At 45.8% G+C, this 24,392-nt stretch overlaps 1 protein-coding gene across 1 annotated transcript in view; it reads left to right on the forward strand.

Annotated features, from left to right (window-relative positions):
• The first annotated feature begins 397 nt into the window (after positions 1-397).
• The window catches only part of ZBTB7A (zinc finger and BTB domain containing 7A), a 53,647-nt gene continuing 29,652 nt past the window's right edge, over positions 398-24,392 (forward strand). Inside the window, exon 1 of the mRNA XM_054979546.1 lies at positions 398-501. The gene's annotated coding sequence lies outside the window, so the exon portion shown is untranslated. The remainder of the gene's footprint in view (positions 502-24,392) is intronic.

The raw sequence follows: 24,392 nt of genomic DNA on the forward strand, positions 1-24,392 counted from the left end.
TGGCACAAGAAACCAAGGGTGAAACGTGGCAGCCGGGGCGGGGGTGGGGGGTCGCCTTGATTTGCTGTCAGTCCATTCCCCCCCTTCCCCCCCCTTCCCTCCTCCTTTGCAAAAGAAAAAAAATCCACCCCAACCACAAGACTTGCCAAGCCAGTTTGCAAAGAGCTTGGAGCGGCGCGCAGCCCCGTGTCAATTTCCCTTGTCAATTGCAGGTTTCCCCCCCAAGAGCGGCTGCAGCTGCACCTTTAAGAGAAAGGGAGGGGAGCCCATTATAGCCTTAGAAAAACCAGGAAGGGAGTTTACACAGCATCATACGGGGCTTTGCATCTACTGTTACAGTAGGGGCAGGAACAGCAGAGAGAGAGAGAGAGAGAGGAGAGAGAGAAGAGGGAGGGAGGGAGGAAGGACTTGGAAGAGCAGCTCAGGAATTGACTCCAAACTCCAGGCGGCCCCCCCTCCTCCTCTTCCTCCTCCTGGCCCCACACCCTCAGGACCAACAAGGTAAGAACTCTGGGAAAGGGGGGGGATCTTTCCTTGGGTGGGGGGTGCTCATCAAGAGATCTGTGGCAGGAGGGTAGGAAAGTCCTTTCCTTGATCCCCCCCCCCCCCAATCATCCTTTCCACCCTGTGACTTTCTTTTTTAATCCTAACTTGAACAGTAAATAGCAATCTAGGGATTCCGGGTTGCATGTGTGTTTGGGGCACAGACGGGTGCGCGTTGTTGTGCTAGGGGGGAGAGAAGGTTGATGTTTGGGTTTATGTTGGGGGGGGGCATACTGAAGGTGAAAGTGGTTGGGTGAGTTAGGAGGTGTGGGGGTTGTTTGCAATGTAGCCTGTGACATGCAAAATGGGGGAGTGTAGCAATTCATCTGGTGGCCTGTCCTTTTGCATTAGGGAGCTCCCAGGCTGGTGCAAGGGGAGGGGGTTGTAATTAAGTTGGGGGGGGGGAGAAGAGGCTGGAAATAACTTTCCACCCCCTCCCCCTCCTCCTTCTTCCTGCCCAGCCTTTCTGTGCTGCGTGCATACGTTGTACTTGCTGAGGCTGGGGCTTTCAGGGAGGGTAAGGAGGGGGGCAGGATATGTTTTTTTTAAGGGAGGGGGGCTTGAAAGCCAAGGGGGAAATAAAAAAGTTGCCGGGATTCCTGGGAGTTGTAGTTTTCTCGCCCTGCTCTTGCCTGCAGGTGCAATGGGCACCGGCACTACGTTTCCCAAGATGCTCTGCGATGAAGCCGAACCCGTCCTTCCGCGGGAGGTGTGTTGACAGGCGGCTGTGTTGGCCAATGAGAAGTCAGTCTGCGTCTTTTTTCCCCTCTGGCCTCCGCCTTGGCCAATGGCGGACCGAGGGGAGCTTTGGCGTGGGGGGAGGGGAAGAGCGGCCAAGGGCTCGAGCGGGGCTAACCTCAACCCCTCCCCGGGGAAGAGGTGGGGTCCTTGGGCGCGGCGGCTAGGAAAGGCCGGGGATGCGAGGCCTAGTTATGAGGCCCGGGCGCGGCTCAGGCTCACCTCACCTTACTTCTAAGCTTCCCTGTTGGGTGCTATGAAGGACGAGGAGGGATGGCTGGGGTGGGGGGGTCCTTCTCGCCTTCTTGAGGGGGAATTGTGAGGGACAAGCAGTCTCAGAAAGGGAGAATTTGAAGTTTAAAGGTGGGAATATTGAGAAGAACAACCGGGGGGCGGGGGAGGCTCTTATGTTTAGGTGACAAATTCTGAGTGAGGGAATGGATATATTTTAATTGGTTGTGGGTCTTGGAATGTGCGGGGAGAGATGAGGGGCAGAATTTCGGAAGAGATTTGAGATCTGCCTATAGGAATCAATAAGCTGTGCTATGAGTAAGGAGATCCTGGGAATTAAAATCGACTTTTGCCATCAACTGCTTAGTTGAGCTGTTGACCTCTAGGAGAATCTTATAAAAGTTTGTTTCTAAAATGTCACAAATTAATGACCTGGTGGCAGGTGTACTGGTTTAAAAGCTGGGGGAAATTGTGAGCTAGTAACTTTTTGGTGACTCAGGGCACAGGTCCGGTTCACTGAGCCACTGAACTCTTGGGAAGAAATCCAAAAAGTCACAGTAGCATATATTTTTATTTGGAATAGCTTTAAACACACAGAGAGAGAGAGAGAGAGAGAGAGAGGTGAACAAACTTTTGAGTCTGGCAAAACTCTTCCCAGAATGGCTCTCTGAGAATCTTAGTTTTCTTTCATTTCAGTCATAAATGACTAACTTCGCTAACTTTGGACAATGTGTTTGCGAGGCCTATGTAGGTTATCACTTACTGCCTGAACAATGAACTTGTGAGTTTCTGGTCTAAATGTCATTTCTTTTACAAACCTGCAAGGTTTCTTGGGCTGGACATGCTCTTTTGAGTTCGGGCCCCCAATGTGCAGTGATGCTGTTGATTTAAGAAGCATTGTGTTGATTGATGTGAAGGGCTTCGCAGGCTTGAAAGGTGCTAGTTAAATTGTTATAATATGAAAGGAGGTAAAAGGGAGGATGAGTGAGAGAGAAATGTGGAAGAGGAAAGGGAATTGGGGTTAGTGGGTCAGGATAACAGGTGGTGCAAAGGTGATTGGGAAATGGAAGGTCGTCTGGACCCAAAGTGTTTGGAACATGTGGAGGATAGTAGAATGCCAGGCCTAGTGATGGGTGGAGTTAGAGACTGTAAAGCAATTGAGGGTGTGAAGCAAATTGAAGCAGCTGTAGTGAGAGGGCCATCTTAAAAGCAAGGAAGGTGGGTCAGTGATGAATGCTCAGATACCACTGTGGGATTAGACGAAATCAGATTTGCAAGTAACTGCTCCCCTCTTGTCCACAATGAGAATCAATCCCCTCCCAGTACAGAGCTTCTGTGGATTCACTGTCCATGTACCACCAGTGTTTAAAATGTTATAGAATAGTTTATGGGCCAGCCTAAGTGATCTAATGGACCTCTCCAGCTTTCAGCCCTGCTCTAAGAGACCTGATGTGCTCTGGGTCTGAAGCACAATTTTGATTTCCCATTATAGTTTGAGAAACACTCCTTCCTGAGAACGTGAAGAGTCACTGCCAGTTACTGTGGAATCTAGGGATCATTTTGCCATATGGTAGCCACTTAAAAATACTGCTTTGACACATATAGATGCTATAGAACTATTGGCCTGTGGATTTGGAGGCGGGTGAGAATATATGTTGATCGCCAGCAGCAAGGAACAGTTGGATGTTCCTGCTTGAACTATGTGGATTGATCTCGAAGGGTGTCCACAAAAATAAATGACCATAAACGTTGATGTGGACCACTGATCAGAAGAGGTACAAGTCATCAGCTGTCACTGTTTTCTTTTTAAATAAAGACATTTTGGATAGCTTAGTGGAAATGGGATGCACAGAAGAGACTTATGGGGGAATCTGAGCAGAGGAGGAAACAGTGCCCTGGTTGACGCATCTAGAGAAGCTATAGCTCATGTAGGAAGGGGCAGGTGAGTCGAGAAGAGCTCAAGATGTGCTGGGTCTTGTTTGACTTTTGCAAGGGAGGGGACTTGGGTGGGGTCCTGTTTCACATTAAGCCCTGGAGAACTGGAGATTGAGAAAGACAGTACAAGTTGCCCACTTTGTGGATTTAACAAAACAGCAGCTCTGGCAGCGAGCGGGTGGGGAGCATGCAAATTTGTACTGGCTCGATCTCCCCTCCCTGCTTTTCTTTGGCACTGAGACCAGGCGTGGAGGAGGCAGCTCAAAGAGTGATTGTTAATATTCCCCCAACCTCCACCCTCCCATTTTTCCTCGTACCCATGTGTCTACCATCTATCTGAACCCGTAAGGCTGAATCTCAGAGTGGGTTGCTGAGGCCTGTTTGGGGGCCCGCCAAGCCAGGATGCTTGGAAAGAGGGCATTGGGAGTCGGTTCTCCTCCACCGGCTGTTTTTACTTAATTGGCCTTAGACTGGGAAATCAGGCTCTCAAGGGCCGGAATGCTGTTGGCTCTGGCCTCCTCTTCCACTTCAGCTAGAAACTCAAGCATCCAGCCCTTAGCTCTCAGTGAGCAGTGCAGTCAGCTGGTGTAGCAGAAGTCCACTGTGTGCTTCCCTTGAAACAAGAGCTATGGATGGTTATGTGGTTGCCTCTAGACAGGCAGGCTTGTGTGGTAGTGAGTAGATCTAGGGAAGAATAGGCCGTATGAACAACACACAGAAACAGAGTCAAATAGGGTTGACTCTTGTAAGTGGTCATTTATTTATTTATGTCATTTATAGTCCACCTCTCTCACTGAGACTCAAGGCGGATTAATCAGTCTTAAGGACATTTCCATAAACAATGCCATAGGGTAAATAAATAAAAGTTTACAAACACATAGCATTATCAGAGATCCAATACAGAGCTGAAGAAATGCTGAAACAGAACATAATTCTAGGACTGACATTAGACAACATGAAGCACAGGTAGTGTATATAGGAGTACATAATTAAAACAACAAATAATATGTATGGCAACATAGTGCTGAAGTCTATGATCCCTAACTCATTAGCAAAGCAATTGAGACCTCCTCCCTACAATACAGCCCTCCTATCTGAGTAAAAAGCCTTTTTGGATAATTCGGTTTTGCATCGTTTGTAGAAAGCCAGGAGAGTGGGGGTTCTCCTGACTTCCTCAGGCAGACTATTCCACAGGTAGGGGCCACCACAGAGAGAGCCCGTACATGGGCTGCTGTTGATTTTGCTCATGTGCAGCTTGGTACCTGCAGGAGACCCTGTTCAGATGAGCGAAGCTTCCATGTAGCAACATAGGGAGGGAGGCGATCCCATAGGTATGCTGGGCCAAGGCTATGAAGAGCTTTGTATGTAATAGCCAGTACCTTCAACTGAGCACAGTAATGGCGTGGTCTTGCAGAAGTAAACTAAGAAGAGGTAGCGCTGTGTGTGCGCTGGGGCACATTGAAGTCTGTGCAGAATCCACTCTTCAGTGTAGAATTTAGATTCCTGAGGTCAGGGGTGAACTGGCCATTTAATTTATAGGAAAAGTTCTCGGCGGGCTACTGGCAGCCAGGATCGTACTGAATCAAGGGTGTGTTTTTGGTGTTCCAACCTTGGCCATGACAACAACACCAGTTAGTATAGGATCAGCCAGGTCTACGCACTGCAGAAGCAACTTAAACTCAACCTGTTCCAGTGTGCTGTTCAAATGTCCCACTTCTTTCCTGCTGAGGATCTGGTATATCTGTTCTGGTACATTTATCTTGCCCTTTCTCCAAGGAGTTCAGGATGGTGTATATGGTCACCCATGGTTTCCTCTTTGCAATGTCTCTGTGAAATAATCGAGACTGAGAAGACAGAACTGGCCAAGGGTCAGCCAGTGAGCTTCATGGCAGAACAGGGATTTGAACCTGGGTGTTTCTGTTCCCAGTCAGACACCCAAACCACTGCACCACATGAGCTCTGTTGTAAAGAAATGAGCTGATCACATCTGAAAGTATGGACAGCTATGTGTTGCCCTCCAGATCAAGTTCCCATATGTCTCTCTCTGCTTCAGCATTGCTCTATACACAGAAAGAAGTTGTACACGGGGCCATAAGTTTGTGGTGGCTTTTAAACAAGTTTACACTGTAACTTTTGTGTACATGGTATACATAACGCGGGACATGGTGTTGAAAGACTTACTGCATGGTGCAATCAGCTATCACCTAAGTAAGAAGGCCCTTCCCCAAACAGTATGGATGACTTATGAAGCTACTTGATAGAAATCTGCGACCTTGTAGAAGAACATGGTGGTGGTGATTTTTTCCTAAGATGTCAGCGAAGCTAGCAAGATTAAGGGTTGCAACATACGAAGGGAGAGTGTTGCTTTCACCTGGACTGGTCTGTGGTGTTTGTAGTGGAATTTTGTGCAGGCTGCCCGTCGAATCACAAAAGGAGAAGACATCCATGCAGGCAAAGCCACTAGCCTATAGTGGAGAAAGCTGGGTTCAGACCTTGGAAAATAAATGTTGAATTCAGAGGGGGTTGGTGGTTTGAAGCTGTCTTACCCCTTTGTACTTTCTCGTGAGGAGTTGGGCTGACCGTTGTTGATGATTATAAGGGGAGGAGATGTAGTACATTGGTGGAGCACCTGCTTTCTACACAAAAGGTCCCAGATTCAGTCCCTGCCTTCTCCATTTGAAAGATCCCAGACAGGGCGTGTTGGATTTATACCTCCATCTCTTCCAGAGACCCTACTGAGCTAGATGGACCAATGCTGTCAGGATAAAGATTCTTCGTGTGTCTGTAAGATACTGTGTGTGCTAAGGGGACACAATTTTGACCCTAAGTGGCCATTCTTTTGGCGATGTCTTAAAAAAAACCCCAAAGCCCTAACAGAGAGAAGTATACCTGTTTAAATAACAGTTTCGGCTGCCATTCAGTCCGGTTCGGGAAAAATTGGGAACAAAGAGGCACCACCCAATTAGCTTGAGATGGGGAAGGGTTATGTGTTGTCTCTCTTCCTTGAGAGAATTACAGCTAGGGATACCATTGTACTGTCCTAGAGAAGCTGACATTTTCCCAGCCTCAAAAAGTTAAGCTGTCCCACACTTCGCGGACGTGTTCCGGAGACGCTTGTCTAAGGATAGTACCCTTGATCTTGCACATGGCTGCATTTCTGATAGTGTGGTGCTGTATGAGAAGAGGCTTTTTGTGCAAGTCATACCCATGTTGGGTTTGGCTTTAAATAAGGCATGTGGCTCCTCTGGTCCTCTTGTTCTCATTGTTAAAACCAAAGTGGTCCCAAAGAGGAAGTTAAGTAAAGACCTGTTGAGAAGATGTAGAGATGCTGTGGTGATGCAGGTGCCTGTGAAAGTCAGAGGTGGTTATCCCAGGACAGCTGATTCATGGGAAAATCTACTTTATTGTAGTATAAGCTTTCGAGAACGCACAGTTCTCTTTCTCAGATGCATGCATCTGACAAGGAGAACTGTGGTTCTCGAAAGCTTATGCTACAGTAAAGTTGGTTAGTCTTACCGGACTCTTTACTATTTTGCGACTACAGACAAACACGGCTAACTCCTCTGGATCTACAGACCAATCTGGTTCTGAATAAATGAAGCTGCCTTCTGCTGAAACAAATCCCTGGCTCCTGTAGCTTAGTGTTGTCTATTCTCGATGGGCAGTGTCTTTCCAGGTAGAGGAAGGTCTTTCCTGACACCTGCTCCCTGAAACTGGTTTTAACTGATGTCGGGGACTGAGCCTGGGGTTTTCTACATATGAAGCATGCACTCCCGCACCAAGCTATGGCCAAACTCTGCATCATCTGTGTGCAATTCAGTTGCAACTCTTGGCTCCTTCCATTTTTCTCCAAGCCCTCTTGGGGACAATGTTTCAGCTATCTCATCCTTCGAAATGTGCCCAGATGCTACTTAATGATCTGCCTGCCCCTGCTGTCTAAATTTATGTTTTGTGAGCTCTAACATCTAAAACTCACAGGAAAACCCACTCGTTCCTAGCATCAGCAATTCATTCTGGACTCTAGATGTTTCTTGCTCTAGGAAAAAATACCAATGGCTTCTCTAGATTCTATCGGACGTTGTTTGTGCAGGCTCCACAACACATAGTTCCTGTCCCAATGTCACTCTCACAAGTTACCAGAGTATGTGCTGATAACGGTAGTACCTGACACTGATTGGATTTTACCACTAGTAGTTTAATCAGGGATGCAGTGGTAGGCTGAATTCCTGGGTTAGGCCGAGTACATGCATCGGTCGGGTTCAGATGTAATGACAACCCATGGTTTGCACCTTTCCCCCTCCCTTCGTGAGGCCAAAGATGTTTGCATTTCCAACAAATTTATGGGTCATGATGCTTGAATGAGATAAAATGACAAAACTTGATTGTTCTCTTGTTTGGCTTGCTGGTTTGTAGGCAAGAAAACTCACTTTATTTTTCCAAGTCAAATGTCCCAGCAGACAGAATGGTTGCAAGTTGAGACGTCTTGAGAAAAATATTCAATCCCTGAGATTTGAGAGTTCCTGTGATGACAGATCATGTCATTATCTTTTGAATAGAGACTTGTCTCTCCAGCACGTGGGATGGTGAGGGCCCAAAATCTGAGTTTTGCCAATCGCAGGTGGATTTTATAACGTGAGCCAGCATTGTATAGTGGTTACAGTGTCAGACTAGGATCTTGGAGACTCAGGTTTGAATCTCGCCCTCCGAACTTGGTTTGTCTCCTTGGCCCAGTTATGCACTCTCAACTTAACCTACCACTCACTGGATTGTTGAGGATAAAGTGGAGGAGAATGGTGTGTGCCACTTTGGGTCCCAGCTGGGGACAACGGTGAGATATAAATGAAGTAAATAATGAAATCACACGTGGATTTTATGATGGTTTGAACCATCTGAAATATACTGGTGAATGGTCATCTTTGTCGGTGTATGCTGGTGTATATCTGAAAAGTGGAGAAATAAATATGTTTTAGACGTTCCCACAGTTCATATGAGACTCTCAGATTCACTGGTGATTGCCAGCGTTCACTAAGTTTTGAAGTTGTATGCTAGTGTAATACATAGTGACACTTTGGAAGAACGGGGACCGTCTCTGGTAGACGTTTTTTGACGTATCCTAAATGGATGGATTGTTTGGTGGGAGGCTGTTGGCGTCTACCTGTAGCCAACCACTGTCAGAGTAGACAGTGCTGGGGTAGATGGACTAATGGTTCTAAGGCAGTTTCAGACGTTCATGTTTTTGTTTGCAGAAAAGAGAGATTTTGCTATCTTTTCTTTCTTAAGTCCTTTAGAATCGAGCATTTCATACTTTTGGTCTCTGGTAAGCAAGAACTAGGATGATCCCAATCAAGACGGAGTCCATCTGTCATATCCCTTGAATGTATAGATGTTGGTTTCTTCACTAAGAAAGCATAACCATAAAATCTATTTTATGGATCTGTGGAGATTTTTAAAGTGTTTCATATGTCATTGAAATAAACGATGAGATGCATGAATATTTCCCCCCTTAGTACAGGGCCAACTGGGTAGAGAATATCAGTCAAAACAAGAATAGATAAACTCAAATGTTTAACCCTTGTGGAGTAAGTACAGAAAAGATACCATTTCCCAATCTGTTTATTCCATTCCAGAAATAAACTCAAAAGGTATCATGTCCCTGTCCTACAGCCCTCTTCTAGTCTGATAAATTCCCAAAAATCCGGCCAACCAAAAATCTGGAAATTCTACAGTTTTGGATTCCCAGATTCCCTATTGTTGCTTTGGTGATGGGATTTGTAACCATTTCCACAACCCCATTTCTGACCATGTTTTTTGAAACAGGTGAGAAAGATCACTAGTGCGTCTATCAGTGACAAGCCAGAATGCAATTTTCCTCTAATTTTTTATCTTGGGATTTAAGGATCCTCAAGTTGCCATAAACATTGTGTCAAACTCTTTCTTGCTTCCCTCACTGCTCTCCGTTGTGAAATTTTGAACACCTGGTTTCTGTACATTTTCGGTGTTTTTTAGCTTCTATCAAAACATTAATGGATAGGTGATAAAAAGGTATTGAACCCATTATGGTGTAGTGGTTAGGGTGTCAGACTAGCATCTGAGAGACCCAGGGTTGAATCCTTCCCTCTGCCGTGGAACCTTACTGGGTAACTTTGGGCCAGTCACACACTTTCAGCCAAACCAACTTCACAAGGCCACTGCAAGGATAAGATAGAGGAGAGAACGGTCGCTGTTGGAGAGAAAGGTGGTGGATAAATGAAGTAAATAAATAATCCAGGAGAATACTGTGTTTGCCTTGTATATTTATGTAGGTGCTTCAGTGGGTGGCTGTGGGCGATTCAATGCTTCTTAAGAGAACATAAGAGAAGCCATGCTCGATCAGGCCAATGGCCCATCCAGTCCAACTCTCTGTGTCACACAGTGGCCAAAAACCCAGGTGTCCTCAGGAGGTCTGCCAGTGGGGAAGGGACACTAGAAGCCCTTCCACTGATTGCCCCCCCCCAAACACCAAGAATACAGAGCATCACTGCCCTAGACAGAGAGTTCCATCTATACTTGTGGCTAATAGCCACTGATGGACCTCTGCTCCATATGTTTATCCATTGAGTAACAGCATACTTTTGTATGTCTCTAGAATATGGGTTCTTCCTTGTTCTTGAGCTAGCATGGTATAGCGCTTCAAATGTTGGACTATGTTCTGGAAGACCTGGGAGCCAGTCACCACATGGCACAGAAGCACCTTGAGTGTCTCCATGCCTAGCATTTTACTTCAGCCTAGCCTTCCTTGCAGGATGGTTGTGAGGGTAAAATGAGGAAGAACTATGTATATACACCACTCTTCAGAAGGAAGGGAAAGATGAAAATACAGATATTCCCCCAGGACTTTAAAATAACAATTAAGGCCGGTGGTCCTCAATGCATCTTGTGGCATGGGGTTCCATAAGTATGTTTTTAAAAAATTTATTTAGAAAATTTATAACTTGTTTTGAAAATTAGGCACGTGGCTTAGGTGTGTTTCATCATAAACAAGATGTGTTGTCCCCATAGGCCATGGAGTCCCTCCCTCCAGCTGAGTTAAGCCTTGGCCTCCATTCACAACATGCTTTCATTATACCTACCATGTCCCTTGTTTCACGGCAGCCAGGTTACTGGAAGCTCCCAGAGGTAACAGGGAACAGTTTTAGGATTGAAGATAATTCAAGGGTGGCAGGTCTGGTGATGGGCCAGGCCTCCTTGGACAACTGAATTGAATTACATCCCCGAATGCTCTTGTAGATGAGTGCTTTCGTACCAACTAAAAACTGCACCTTTGCTTTAGGGGCATAGGACAGGGATTGCCCGATTCTTCCTATTTTGAACCTGTTGGTTATAATGCTGTGCGAAATGAACCAGGGAATGTAAGAAGCTGGATCAGGGACAGGAAGGCCAAAGGCATTCCCTGCTGTTGCCTACCATCATCCAGAGAGACTGCCCCTAAACATGGAGGTTCCATTTAGTCATTGTGGCTAATAGCGATCGGATCTATCCCTGTGGATTCACCTCTGAGACAGGGGTCAGAAATCTAGCACCAGGGTGAGACACTTGTTAGAAGTCAGTGGGAGCTTTAGAAGTGCTTGGTTTGTCAAAAGCGCGGGTATCACGTGAATCAGAGTGACTTTTCAGCCTGTTACTAGGTGAATCAAAGCAAGATATAAGAATCCTCAAACCACTAGGAGACCAGTTTCTCCAGATAATTACGAAGACTTGCAATGAGTATTGTTGGGGACGGAATATAGTAGCATCTTGAAAAAAGAGGCAGGCATAGATGTCAAGCTCTCCTCGAATCCAAACTCGAACTTTTCTTATGCTATCTGTGTTTGGCGTGCCAACCACTCTGTAAGATGGTTTGCTTAACAAAGCCGGGTTCAGACGTGCAGGAGGATGAATGGACTGCCTGACTGCATGCTGCAGGGTGTGTGTTTGGATTCCAGCTTTGTCATGTTAATAGGGACTATAGTCTACACTACTGTGTACTGTTCTTGTAAGTATGCTCCTACTGGATAGTTCTGCATCATGTTAATCTGTCATGTTCATTTGGTTACGTTGTTTTCCCCAGTTTTGTTTTCAGCTCTGTGTCAGATTTCTGCTTGCTTTTTCCGTAAACCTCACCCTATTGTATTGTTTATTGAATGTCCCAGCGCTTGAGCATATTGACTACGCTGTGTAATCCGTCTTGGGTCTCAGCAAGAAAGGTAGACTATAAATTATGTAAATGAATAAAAAATAACTAGCACAACAGGGAAAGAGTTTTAACACACACACACACACACACCACTACCTCTTTCCTTGGTTGGTTGATTTTAACAGGAACCACCCCGAAATCTGATCCTCTACCTGCAGTCTGAAGTGATGCAGTCTGTTTTTTGTGACCGTGGGTCTCTGTCACCGCCACCTTCTTGTATGTGTGAACTGAGCAATTTGTGGCTGCCCGGTCCCGCGGTCCCGTGCTAACCTTAAAAGTGCTCCTTTATCATGCTGGAGCAGGTGAGAGGAAAAATCAGGCTCTCTTTGATCTCGCCATGACTAGTGCCTCCTCGCTGCACTTTTGATCTGCTTTTTTTTCCCCCGGCCAGGTGTTGAGAATGGCTTACGTAGAATAAAATGCCGGGCATGGAAACAAGGCCTGGCAGAAGAACTCCCCTGAGGTTTCTCGGTATCCGTCAGTGATCCTATAAAATGCATCTTCTACAAACGTTCCACCAGCCAAAAAGCATTCGGTGACATTTGTTAACTTTGGCGCAAAACAGACCAGTCATGGCTTTTGGGCTAAGTGCAATTTCGCAGGGGTGTACCTCTAAAAGGAAAGAGCCCTGGATCTCCTGACGCAATGGGGGGAAGTTGGGTAATGTTATAGGGAAATGCTCAGTGGTTAGAGCGCTTGCTTTGCATGTGCTAGAAGGGCCTGGGTTGAGCAGCTGTCAAGCAGCAGGGCCAGTATCCACTCTGCCATCTGCGGCCACTGCAGAAAAGAGGTTCTATACGCTCTCTACAAACTCTGAAACCTTCAGAAACGTGCCAGATTTGTGCCTTTGAAAACAAGCTTTAAAAGTTCTCTCTTTTTTTAATTTCATGTCCTCGCTTGATTATTATTGGCTGTGGGACACTTTTTTATTGTTCTGGACTTTAAAAAAATTGTAACGTTTTAGTTGATGCTGGACAGAAGCAATGTCTCTGCCTTTGAACCTCCAATAACTGTCAGCTTGCAGGTAACAGAAAAAGCCCTCCGTGTGCTGTCCTATCCTCTTCTGTGCAGTGGCGGACCTACATTTTTGGGACCCTGAAGCTGGAATTGTTATGGGGGCTTCTCAAAATAGATTCTGGCGAGCTCGGTAAGCCCGTACAGCTGGGGATTCATTATTTTTGTCGAATTGTTCGTCACCAGTATAGTGTAGTGGGTAGAGTCTTGGATGGGGATCTAGGCGACCTAGGTTCGAATCCTCTCTCTGCCACAAAAGCTTACTGGGTGACCTTGCGCGCCCGCCCCCCGTTCATCTAACCTACCTCAAAGGGTGATTGTTGTAAGGTTGAAATGGAGGAGGGAATAAGCACGTTGTTAAGCTGCTTTGGGTCCCCATTGGGGAGCGAAGCAGGTTGTGAGTATCTAAATAACTGTTGTCATACAATTCTTCCAAATGTCTTTGGCATGTGAATGGCACAGAATCTCACCACGTGTGTTTGCAGCCCACTGCAGCGTGTATCAGAATTTGTAGGCTGGGGTTTCAGGTGAGTCTCTGTGCTGGTCTGTAGCATAAGAGCAAGATTCGGGTCCAGTAGCACCTTAAAGGCCAACTAGATTTCCACTCCATGTATCTGATGAAGGGAGCTTTGACTCTCAAACTTCTTCCCTGGAATCTAGTTGGTCTTTAAGTTGCTACTGGACCCAAATCTTGGACTGGGATTGTTAATCCAGCACCAGCATTAAAAGGTTGGACATGGCTGTACTATAAGGAGGACTGTTGTACTATAAGGAGGACCATTGTCCTTCTGGATCCGCCCCCCCCCCCCGTCTCCCTATCCCAAATTTGAGAGTGATGATCTTGCTTTCAGCTTTCCTGATTTCGTTGATTCCCCCTCCCCTGTAATCTGAATATAATTTAAAAGGTTTTTTTCCTACATCGTTCATCGGTGGTAGAGTTAGAATGGACAGAGTACTTTTGAACTTACAGCACAGTTAACCTATGAAACTCACTGCTGCAAGATGTGATGGCCAGTAATTTAGATGGGAGGCTGTCTACAGTTCCTTCCCTGGCAGGCTATTACCACTGGTTTAGATGGCTTGTGTGTGTGTTATGTCGCCTCCGGCCTATGGCAAGCCTATGATGAAACCAATGCATGGAGGGAAGGTGTATCAGTACCTATTAGCCATTTATTGATTAGGAGCTCATACATGGATGGAGTGACCCCTCATACCCCCCCCCCCAAAAAACAACCTGTGAGATGTTGTAAGTGGAAAGAGAGTCCCCCTCCTTGATGACTTTTGGAGCCTGAGTAAGGTTTCCATCCTTTGTCTGCCCAGTCCATGTCCAGTACCCTAACCATTGTAGCATACTGCTTCTGAGCCAGTTAAAATAGCTAAAACAGAACCTCTGTGGACAGAGGCCGAACACCAGCTTTTGGGAAGGAGCAGGAAAGGGCTATTGCTTGTAAGCCTCTCAAGCGGTGTCATGTTGACCGGAAATGGGATGCTGGACCAGACTTCTTATAAAGAGTCATGGAGCAACAACTGCTCGCCACGCTGGCTCAGTGGAGCCTCCGAGTTCAGCAGCTTTCTACCTGTGAATGCCTGTTGCTGATGGAAAACTACTGAATATAGATGTACTGCCTTCTCACCCTGCTTGTGAATTATCTGGTTGAGGTAGACGGATTTTGGATTTGACCCAGCGACGAGGCTGTAGCTCGCAGAAGGAAATGAACAAATATCTTGTGGCATCTTTGGCTCTTCTTTTAACATTCATCCAAAGCAACTGTCTGGAAATCTGGCTTGTCTTTCTCCCCCCACTCCTTCCCTTAACTGAGATCTCGTGCCCCAACAAGCAGAGAAAGAGAGAGAGAGAATAGTGTGTGTGTTTTTTTTACTCTCCCCTCCCTGGTGAGCTACACTTCCTGATTGTGTCTTACAGGAAGGGGGGCGGTGGCAGACTCTTAATAATAGGGCCATGTTCCTAGGAATTTCCTAGGCCCTCACTCCCTCCCAGCTTTCAGCTTAACCACCCCGCCTCTAGTAGGGAGTGAGTAGACTAGTCCCCCTTCTTGTTCCAGCCACACACTGGGAATTGCACAAGGTTTATTTTGGCTCACTCCTCGTGTGCCAGTAAAACTTGCTCTTCCTTCCTGGTTTGGAAAAAAGATCGGCGCAGCAAGGAGCAAGATTTAGCAGTGCTGATGAGAAGACAACCTATTAAAATAAGGGCTGGCAGATGGGTCTGCCTTTATAGCTGGATGGAACCTCCCCAGCCAAAGGGAATCTATCAGATACTAAGGGCTGAAAAACATGGGAGGGGGCGGCTGCTTTCCTTCCCTTTTTGTGGGCTTTCCTGGAAGAATTTGGCTGGCTGGAAAACCAGGTCCTGGACTGCATGAGCCTTTTTTGGTCTGATCTGGATGGACTGTGTACTTTATAACAATGTTGTTATAATCGTATTTTGTCCTCACACAATGCAAGGTAGGCCTAGGTTGAGAGAGGGTGACTGGCTTTTTGTGAGTTTCATGGCAGACAAGAGGCTTTGGACCCAGATGTCCACAGTTCTTGTTTGACACTCTAACCCCCCTCCTCTGGTGCTTAGAAACTTATGGATGACCCTTGCCTCAGTGGTCCCATCTATATAGTGGGTGTAATAGCACCTGTTTCTTGGCAACTGCATGAGACGTGAGAAGTACAAGTGGTCTGTTGTTCTGCATCCAGTTAACGAATTTGCTTAGAAGGAAACATGAGTGGAATTTTAAATCTGTTGCTTTCTTCCTTTAGAAAAAAATTCCAGTATTCACTCCGCATCCACCCCAGATTAGGTTTGATCGTGTGGACTTAAAAGGGGTTAGTCAGACGAAGCACTCTGCCTCTGACAGAGCGAGGCCAGCTGCTTCTAAGCTACCAAAGTACAATGAGATCCGGCCTTAGTTGTTGGTTGCCAAATGTGTGCGCTGGAGCTCAGCTGTGATCCTTTGAGTGAGCCCGAGAAGCAGTGTGGCTGGCGCATCAGATTATGACTGTGGGAGACCCCGAACCCCTTCCCAAGGGATAGCTCTTCTCCAAAAGGCAGCGCTGCCCACCACGCCGCTACAGGCTGTAGGGAGGCGCACGCCAGGAAGACGCAGCAACCCAAACCGGACCACTACCCCCAGTTTCCCCCCCCCCGCACACCCGCACAGAGACCTTTCGTCTCGTGTGGTCCGCACCTTTATATTCTGTGTTGAGAGGATACCTCGCCGCCCCCCCCCCCACCATCTCCTCTCACTGATGTCTAGTTTCAGTGCTTGCCCCGTTGTGTTCAAATCCATGTTCAACCATGGTCTGTTTCATTTATATCCTGCAATTCCTCTGAGGAAACTCAGGGAAGCATATTTGGACATTTATCCTCACAGCAACCCTGTGAGATAGGTTAAACAGAATGAGAAAACTGGTCCAAAGTCACAAAATGAGCTTCATGACATCCAAGCAGGGGGGGCTGAAGCTTTCAGTTCCTAGTCTCTTATTCTAACCACTAGAAACTTGTTGAAAAATCTTGGACTTTCTCTTTGTGTACCACCATGGTTCTGTGACCCTTACGATGAGCCTGTAAGCACATAGACATGACATGTCAAAGTAGCTTTCTGAGATTTTGGGAGCCCTGGGTGCTACATTCAGCTGTAATGGAGCGCAGGAGCCAGTAAATAGGTTTTGGTGATATTTGAGGGGGAATATTCACTGATAAAAGAGGGTCCTGATCATAAAAATGTATTCATTATTCATAGTCCACCCTTCTCACTGAGACTCAATGTGGATTAAACAGTACAGGATTAATACAGTAACTCAATAAACAATAGAATAGGGTATGGATAGCATAAATCCGAATACAGAGCCAAAACCGTACTGAAACAAAACATAAGCAATTTGACATGACACATCGATGTAGAAACTAACCCGTAGGCGCATACCTGCCTCAATAGACAGTACCTGGTATTATAGTCTACAGTCCCTTTATCACAAGCATCTCTCTCGGGCATTTCTTCACAGCAAAGCCCTATTACATCTCAAAAAGCTCCCCTGAATAATGCAGTTTTGTATAGTTTGTGGAAAGCCAGGAGATTGGGAGAATAAAGGGGATTTTTGGTTTTTACATTTTCCCTAAAGATTACAGAGATCAAGCCATGCTAAATTCTGCAATGTAGGCTTGTACCCCTGTCATGCCACCATGTACCCCCTTGATCCCAGGAACCGGGCAAAAGAAATCCCACCTACACTGCTCACCACCCTGGCCCTATTCCAAAGCGCCAGTGGAAATGTACCAACTTGATCTTCCCCCTTGCTACATACCAGACTCCCTTCTTTGTGGCACATTGCCAAGTCAGGCGGGTGACGCCAGAACAATTTGCTGGGGAGGGGGTTAGGCCGATAGCTGTTGATTGGAATGTGTTTGTTTTGTGTTAAATGCACTAAAAAGGCTTGTTGTTTCTCCCGAAGTGGCTTAAGAGTGTATTTTTAGGGGAGCAAACAATAATTTCCCATTTTGGAAACCATTTTGAACAAGGCAGCATTGGAGAATCTCAGCTTTTATAGCCCGTTTTCGATCCATAAAGGTGATTCTCAAAGCACAACGTTTATAACCCGGACCAATAAAAAATGCCAATCTGGTTTTGTAACTTTGTTTAAAATTTAGAATTTTTATGCTGCTTTGCAACTTATTAAACCACTTATTTTCCAGTTTTCCCCTATGGCTTAGTTCCGATAGATAGCGGGGCGTATCCAATCATCCTCTAAGTGGCTGTTCCTCCAACGGCGGAGCCTCCTAAACTTAGAGGAAAACTGCTTAAGATGGAGGAAGATTTCAAACTCGAGCCTCAGTGAAAGGTGGGGTATAAATATTTTAATGAACGAATAAATAACTTTGCTCAGTAGAGTGGTAGGATCCACCTTGGTGCCAAACATTGGTTTGTACTAACAATTTAGTATCCGGATTGCACTTTAAGCTTTCCGGCAGATCCAACCTAGTGTTCAGATTTCTAGGCTCACTGCATAGTGCATAGTGACCGGGTTTGTGATTTGTCCAAGCCACAGGTAGCATAAATCATTGGTTGGATCCCATAGATCCATTCTACTACTAGTGGTGCTTTCCTCCGGTCCATGGAGCGTTTCTCTGATGGAAGAGGCTTGTGCCACCACTAGCCAAAAGGATCAGCATGATTGAGCCTCGTGGTTTGCAAAACTCCATTGAACCGTAGATGTTGTTCAGGGTTACTTGCACACCATGGCTTGCCTCTTTATGAACAACCCGTGGGGGTCTTCAAAAGTGCACACATCCCCTTCCCTTTTGCATGTAGCCGTCTGCTGAAGAGATCCACTTCTGTGGCAAACCGCTCACTTTTAGTTCTGTCCAAGCCTTCAAACGTTGCAAACTGCGTTTGGGCTGTTCTTCCAAATTCTGGTTTGTAGCAAAAGGGCAAGCCACGGAAGGGGCAGAGGGACCCTGTGAGCCCCAAGATCTCTCAAAAGCCTTCCATGTAGTGACAGTCTTGTGTGTTTTCTCATTACATCTCGAAGTTTCATGGTTTCTGATTGTGGTATGTCAGCCAAACGGGCACCATAGTGCGTTGATTCAGATGTGTTCCGAACTAGACATGGGCACGAACCAAAAAAAATTACAGAACCAGAGGATCGTGGTTCGGTGCAGACCATGATCCCGAATTCCCGAACAGCAACGACCATCTCCCGTTCCCGAACCCGGATCATGGATTGTGGAGGCAAAAGCGGAGGGGCGCCCTGCTGTTCCCAGCAATACAGGAACGGTGGGTGATGCCGGCGGCATCTGTGTTTGTATTTGGCCGTCCATGTTTGGCCGTCAGAGCTGCCTATCAGGGTTTGCAGGGATGAGATTGGAGTGCCCATGGCTACAGAACACCCCCTTCTCCCTCCCTCCCCTGGGTGTCTTCTCCTAACTTGTGACTGCTTTGCTGCTCTGTGGTTGGAAGGAAGCCCTACTGATCAAGAAAAGCTGGGCTTCCATTCAGGTTTCCAGGGCGACAGAAGGAGGGCAAACAGAGCTCAGGCATTCCCCTGGCTCTGTTGCCAGGGGAATAGATTGCTGGCGCCTGAGTGTCTGGATTCCTGAATCGAGCCCGAACGCCACGATCCAGGCCTCTCCCAACCGCTGGATCGTTGGCCATGGACGATCACGATCCGCCAGGTCACAATAGTGCGATCGCCATTTTCGTGGGTTTTTGACGTTCGTAATGCGGATCGTGCCCATCTCTATTCCAAACCATCATTGAGATTCTTAGCCAGACTTGGCTGTGATTTCCACCTTGAGCCCTTTTCATTCTGCAGCTTTTGATTTCCCCAGAAAGTATCGAAGTGAATATCTCAGAGCCTGAGATTTTATTTTTTTGCTATTGGGGGAATGCCCTGTTCAATTTTTATTAATGAAATGCTCAAAGTTTTTGTTCGTTAGGGCTTGCTCTCGGTCTCTGGAAGTAAAATACTAAGTGGGGAGTGGGTACACCTTGTCTAGTGCATGCACATGAAGGTGCGTGAGCTTTACGACAGTGCACAGCCATTTTTGCATATGGCAGTTTTGTAGAATACTGGCTTTGCACATGGCTTTGACGAAGCTGGGTGGATCTTGTTCTGGCTAACATCTGGAAGGGGGAACCCCGTGGATACCATCTAGAAATATTTTGAATAGGTCTTTTTTTAAATTCAAGTATATCTGGAGCCCTGAGACCAAAGGCCATCTGGACTTTTAAAATGGGAAAGTTAAAAAAGATTGCAGAACATCTGAATGTGATGTTCAGAATAGGGCCTTTGGTAATGTGTCGTGATTGCAGAGTATTTGAATAGTGACTCTGTTGATGAGAATACACCATTTTGCTATTTTCGGCTGGGACATAGTGGAGGGGGTCCACTTTGGATATGGAAACCTTGCATGATCCAACCGTATCATAAAACTTTTAAAAAATACTTTTGCTAAGTACAGAAAGCCAGAGAGGGGAAACAGAAATGCCACCCCAGAATTCCCACCTGTCTGAAAAGAGGGTGAATCTGTGGATTTACCTGGGAATCTTTGGAGAGAAGGGAGAATATTGCTGCCTATTTGGGCAGCTGCTGGCAGACCTCCCTCCTTTAAAGGGATCCCCTTTTTCTGAACAGCTGGTTCAGTGCTTATGAACCTTGAACTTTAAGACTTACGAACCTTGACACTTGAAAAATGTATTTTGAGGATACTCTTTGTGGAAGGGTGCTATCTGTTTATTTGCACTTTATGAATTTTATGAGCAATGTCTTTCTACTTGGAATTTGCACTTTAGCACTAGCACTTTATCAGTTTATTGTTGTATCCTGTAGGAATTGGTTTGTTCATATTAAGGCACTTCAAGAATTAACTCTTTTTTGAGCACAGAGAGCCAGTTTGAAAATGCAGTTGAATATTTGTGAACCGTATCAGAAGTGTTTAAACATTGCATTATTGTTAGTAAAACATTTGATAATTGGCATAGAAATTGTATTTATTGTTATTACTTAAGAAGAGACTTAGTTAGTCCACGGGTTGCTTGCTGCGTTGTTATCTTTCACTGCGTTCCTCTCTCTTTTTGGTGGTTTGATTTTCGTAGTTGGCACCTTTCCCTCTCCTACCATATTTGTTTTATTTATTTAAAAGATTTTGATCTCCCCTCTCAGCCAGAGCTTCCAGGGCATTTAACAAAGAAGTGGGTGCGACCTCAGTTGGCTAAGCCTGCTTTGCTGAGCGTGCTCACCTGCAAATAGGCATCATTGAACTCGGTGGGGCTTTCTTCTGTGCAGATAATGCACCGAATCAGGCTGCCTGGAGCTTGAGCTCCAAAGTGAAGTATCTCCTGGTTGGAGCCTTGCCTCCTCGTTTGTTCGCCTTGGGCCGTTCTTTGGGCCTCCCGTCTGCAATATCGGCATAATAAATACTGGCTTGCCTTGTGTGGTGGTTGTAAGCAGTTCTGGGTTAATGCATACAAAGCATTTTTTTAAAATATTCCAGGTGCTATATAAATACTATGCATTCTATCTATATCTAGTTAGATAATAAAACATCGTCCTTTCAAAAACCATTGGATTACAGACTGGCTTAGTTCTCACTGAGTTGGTGAATCTGGACTGTACCATTTTAGATAGCAGGGGACTGGAATAAATCCAGAAGGGTGGAGAGGCGTCTTAGAAGAGGCATTCCCTCCAGTGTGAGAGCCAGAGTAGTGTAGCAGTCTCAGCCCAGAGTCTCACAAGACTAGAGGTTCCCATTTTTTAAAAACCCTTTCACATAGAAAACTATTGTGACAGGGTTCTAGACTTCTCCCTGAAATTCTAAGTCTCTACATGTGGGGATTTTTTCATAGGGAAGAGCCCACACTTGCAACATGAAATGGTTCGGCCCAAAGACAGGTCCCGCATTTGACTGAAAGTCTGCATGACAAAGTAAAGGCATTCCTTATATCATGCTAGCAACTCCTAGAGCTTTTGTTCAGCTTTTGCCTCTTTGGGGGGTTATTAAAAGATCTTCTCAAGAAGGAGTCTTCCACTTCTTTACTTTAAAATGTTTTCCATTCTTTTCAGAGTTAAGCGATCATGAGAAGTGAGCTGGAATAGGATTGCCCTGTTGTGGCATAGCAATGCCTTTGGAGCTACACTAGGAAGAGAAATGATGTACTGGGGAGAAATCAGCCATGTGCCCAGATGCCATGTGGGAGGGACGTGGGGAGGGGAAGAGTGCATAGGCTGAGATCATGGGAGGAATGGAACAGGCATTGCAGTGTGTTGGCAAGGCCGGCTGTCCCTTCTGCCATTACTGGGGTGACTTCTGCCAGCAATGATGGAGCCGCATTTCTTGGTGGCTGGAATAAATCCTAGAAGGTAACCAACCCTCTTTGTCTTAGAAGAGGCATTTTTCCTATATGAAAGCCCATTGTAGTATAGTGGTTAGAGTGTCAGATTAGCATCTACAGGACCTAGGTTCAAATCCTCCCTAAGGCACAGGTGCTTGCTGGGTAGTCCTTAGGCCAGTCACTCCCTGGCATCACAGCCTGCCTTGCAAGGTTGCTGGAAGACTACAAAGGGAGAAGGGAGCCATGTGCTCCACTCTGCGTTCCTTGGTTTTGGTACTAAGCTATAAAGCCTTATGCAGACTGGGACCGGTGTATCTGCGGGACCACCTCTCCCCATATGAACCCCAGAGGACTCTTCGCTCTAGTGAGAAACATCTGCTAAAGGTCCCTGGCCCCAGGGAGGCCTGCCTGGCATCGAATAGGGCCAGGGCCTTTTCGGTCCTGGCCCCAACCTGGTGGAACACTCTGTCTAATGAGACCCGGGCCCGGCAGGATTTGTTATCTTTCTGCCAGGCCAGCAAGACAGAGCTGTTCCGCCAGGCATATGGGCAGTGCTAGGCGGAGTCCTCCTGGCCAGTTGATGGTGGAATAGGCCCTCCCTACTACCAATACCCCCATTTAGTAATCTTCTTTACTGCTAAGATACTCTGGAGATGGTTATGGTTTGGTCAGTTGGATTTTATGCTGCTATGTTCATGTTTATATGTATTTTAAATTATGTAATTTTGGATGTTTTTATGGTTTTTAACTTACATTAATTGTCTTATGTATTTTAACTTGTATGTGTTTGTAATCTGCCCTGAGCCTGCTGGTGTGGGGAGGGCAGAATATAAATCAAAAATAATAAATAAATACATACATACATACATACATACATACATACATACATAACGTTTAGATACAGAAGAGGGGCTCCTTGTCCAAGATAGTGCCTGCCACTTGTGGAGTCTACTAGAATAATGAACAATTAACAAGTCCTCTGTCTGATTAATCGTTTTAAGCAAGCCAAAGAGGTTTTTTAAAATTCGATTCAACTTCTAATCACTGTTGTACTCTTAGGAAATCTTTTGTGCTCAGCTTCTTCATTCTCACACTGACTTAAAAAAAACTGCATAGCATTTTTAATTATTTTAATACTCAGATCGTAAACCCTTTGGGGGACCACTTCTCTCTTGACAAGCGGGATGTGAAAATAGTAAAGAAATGAATACTGTTCCTTCTTCCTTGGTTACCCCTTGCTGAGGGCTGTGTCCATTTGTACCCTCTGACATTTCACTAATGAAAATAGGGACACGCTTGCGACACCCCCAGATCTCACACCAAAGAGTGCATCCCCAAACACACAATTGCACACTGTCAAAGGCTCTTTCTCACCCGTTCTATGAGTCTCTTCTTCCTGAATCCATTCTCTGCTGGTTTTAAAAGCCAAGAGGGTGTTTGTTCTTTTGGTTGGCAAAAACTTGCCCTAGTCCTACAATCTGCCATCAGATTGGCCTTGCCAGCTGGGGCATGTGTGAGTCGCATCTGATGCCTTGATATGCAGGTGCACTTCTATGCAGAGGCGCTAAGAGATGAGATGCATCCGTTCCTCAGCTTAACTTCCAGAAACCCTGGGGAAGGAGCTTGAATTGTGCAAAATGCCACCCGGAACAACTCGCATGGGTGACGTTTGTATCAAGCATCTCCAAAAGGTTATGCCCTCATTGCGAGGAAATGCATGGAAGTTGCATGGAACAAGTGCGGGCCTGGATGGGAAACCACCTGGGGAGAGAATTTTAAAGAGGGACAGTGATGTTAATGCCTTTTTATGTGGATAATTTATGGTGCTTTTATGGTGTTTTTGCTTCTGAGTTGTCTTGAGCAGTACTTGGGAGAGGCAGCATAAAGATTTCCTAAATCAATGGACTGAGATCAGGAATTCAGGAGAACCCTTTAGCAGTCTGTCTTCCGAAACAATGGGGCGTTTGACCACTGCCCCTAACTTTTCCTTAAAAAAAAAAGACAACAGTGCCCTCCAGCCCAAAAACACTTTCAAGATTGGTATCAAGCCCATTCATGAAACACACACACCTCAAGTTAAATCACTAAGACTTGAGGGGAGCTAATCTTTTGGATGGATTGTACCCAACAATATTTAATAGAATATTTCACTGTATCTGGATAAGCAGTGGTTGTAACACTGCATGGCAACTCAAAACATTTACTGCAATGTTTATTATTTTGATTGGTCGCTTTAATGGGAAGGGCAGGAAGCAGGTTCCAGGAAGTGTATCATGTTGGCTCCTTACCATGGTTAAGAGATCAGATGCCAGCCATGGGCATGACACCTCCCCTCCTCCGTAGCCTCTCCAGTTGCCCCTAATTATTACTAACCAGTCACCCTAGGCAAGTGGGATCTGAATGAGGGGAGAGGCCGTGGAGCAGTGATCTGCTTTGCATAACTTCTGTGTGCAAAGCAGATCACTGATACAGATCCAATGATACAGATCCGGTTCCAATGAAAAGGGATCGAATAGTAGGAAATGGGAAAGAGCTCTGCCTGATGCCCCAGAGAGCAGCTGCCAGCCCGAATAGACAAGTATGGTGTTGATAGACCAAGGGGTTAATTCAGTATAAGGCATCCACACCTGTGTTCAGTATTAAAAGTCTGTTTTCAGAGTATATGAGAACCCTGGTTAGCGCAAAACGAGGTTGAGGTTAGTGCCAAAATCTTTTTTAGCCACAATTGAGGCGGATGTCAGGATTTGTTCCCAGAAGTAGGCAAGAGGGGGCACTCGTTTGTATTTGAAAGGTTTGTTAACTCTATGATCAATTTTCCACATTTGCTATTCGTTGCTTTTCTTGCTCCTAATGTCCAAATTACAAACTGGCCATCTCGC

The sequence above is a fragment of the Eublepharis macularius genome, chromosome 5 (genome assembly GCF_028583425.1).
Source record: "Eublepharis macularius isolate TG4126 chromosome 5, MPM_Emac_v1.0, whole genome shotgun sequence".
Lineage (NCBI taxonomy): Eukaryota > Metazoa > Chordata > Lepidosauria > Squamata > Eublepharidae > Eublepharis > Eublepharis macularius.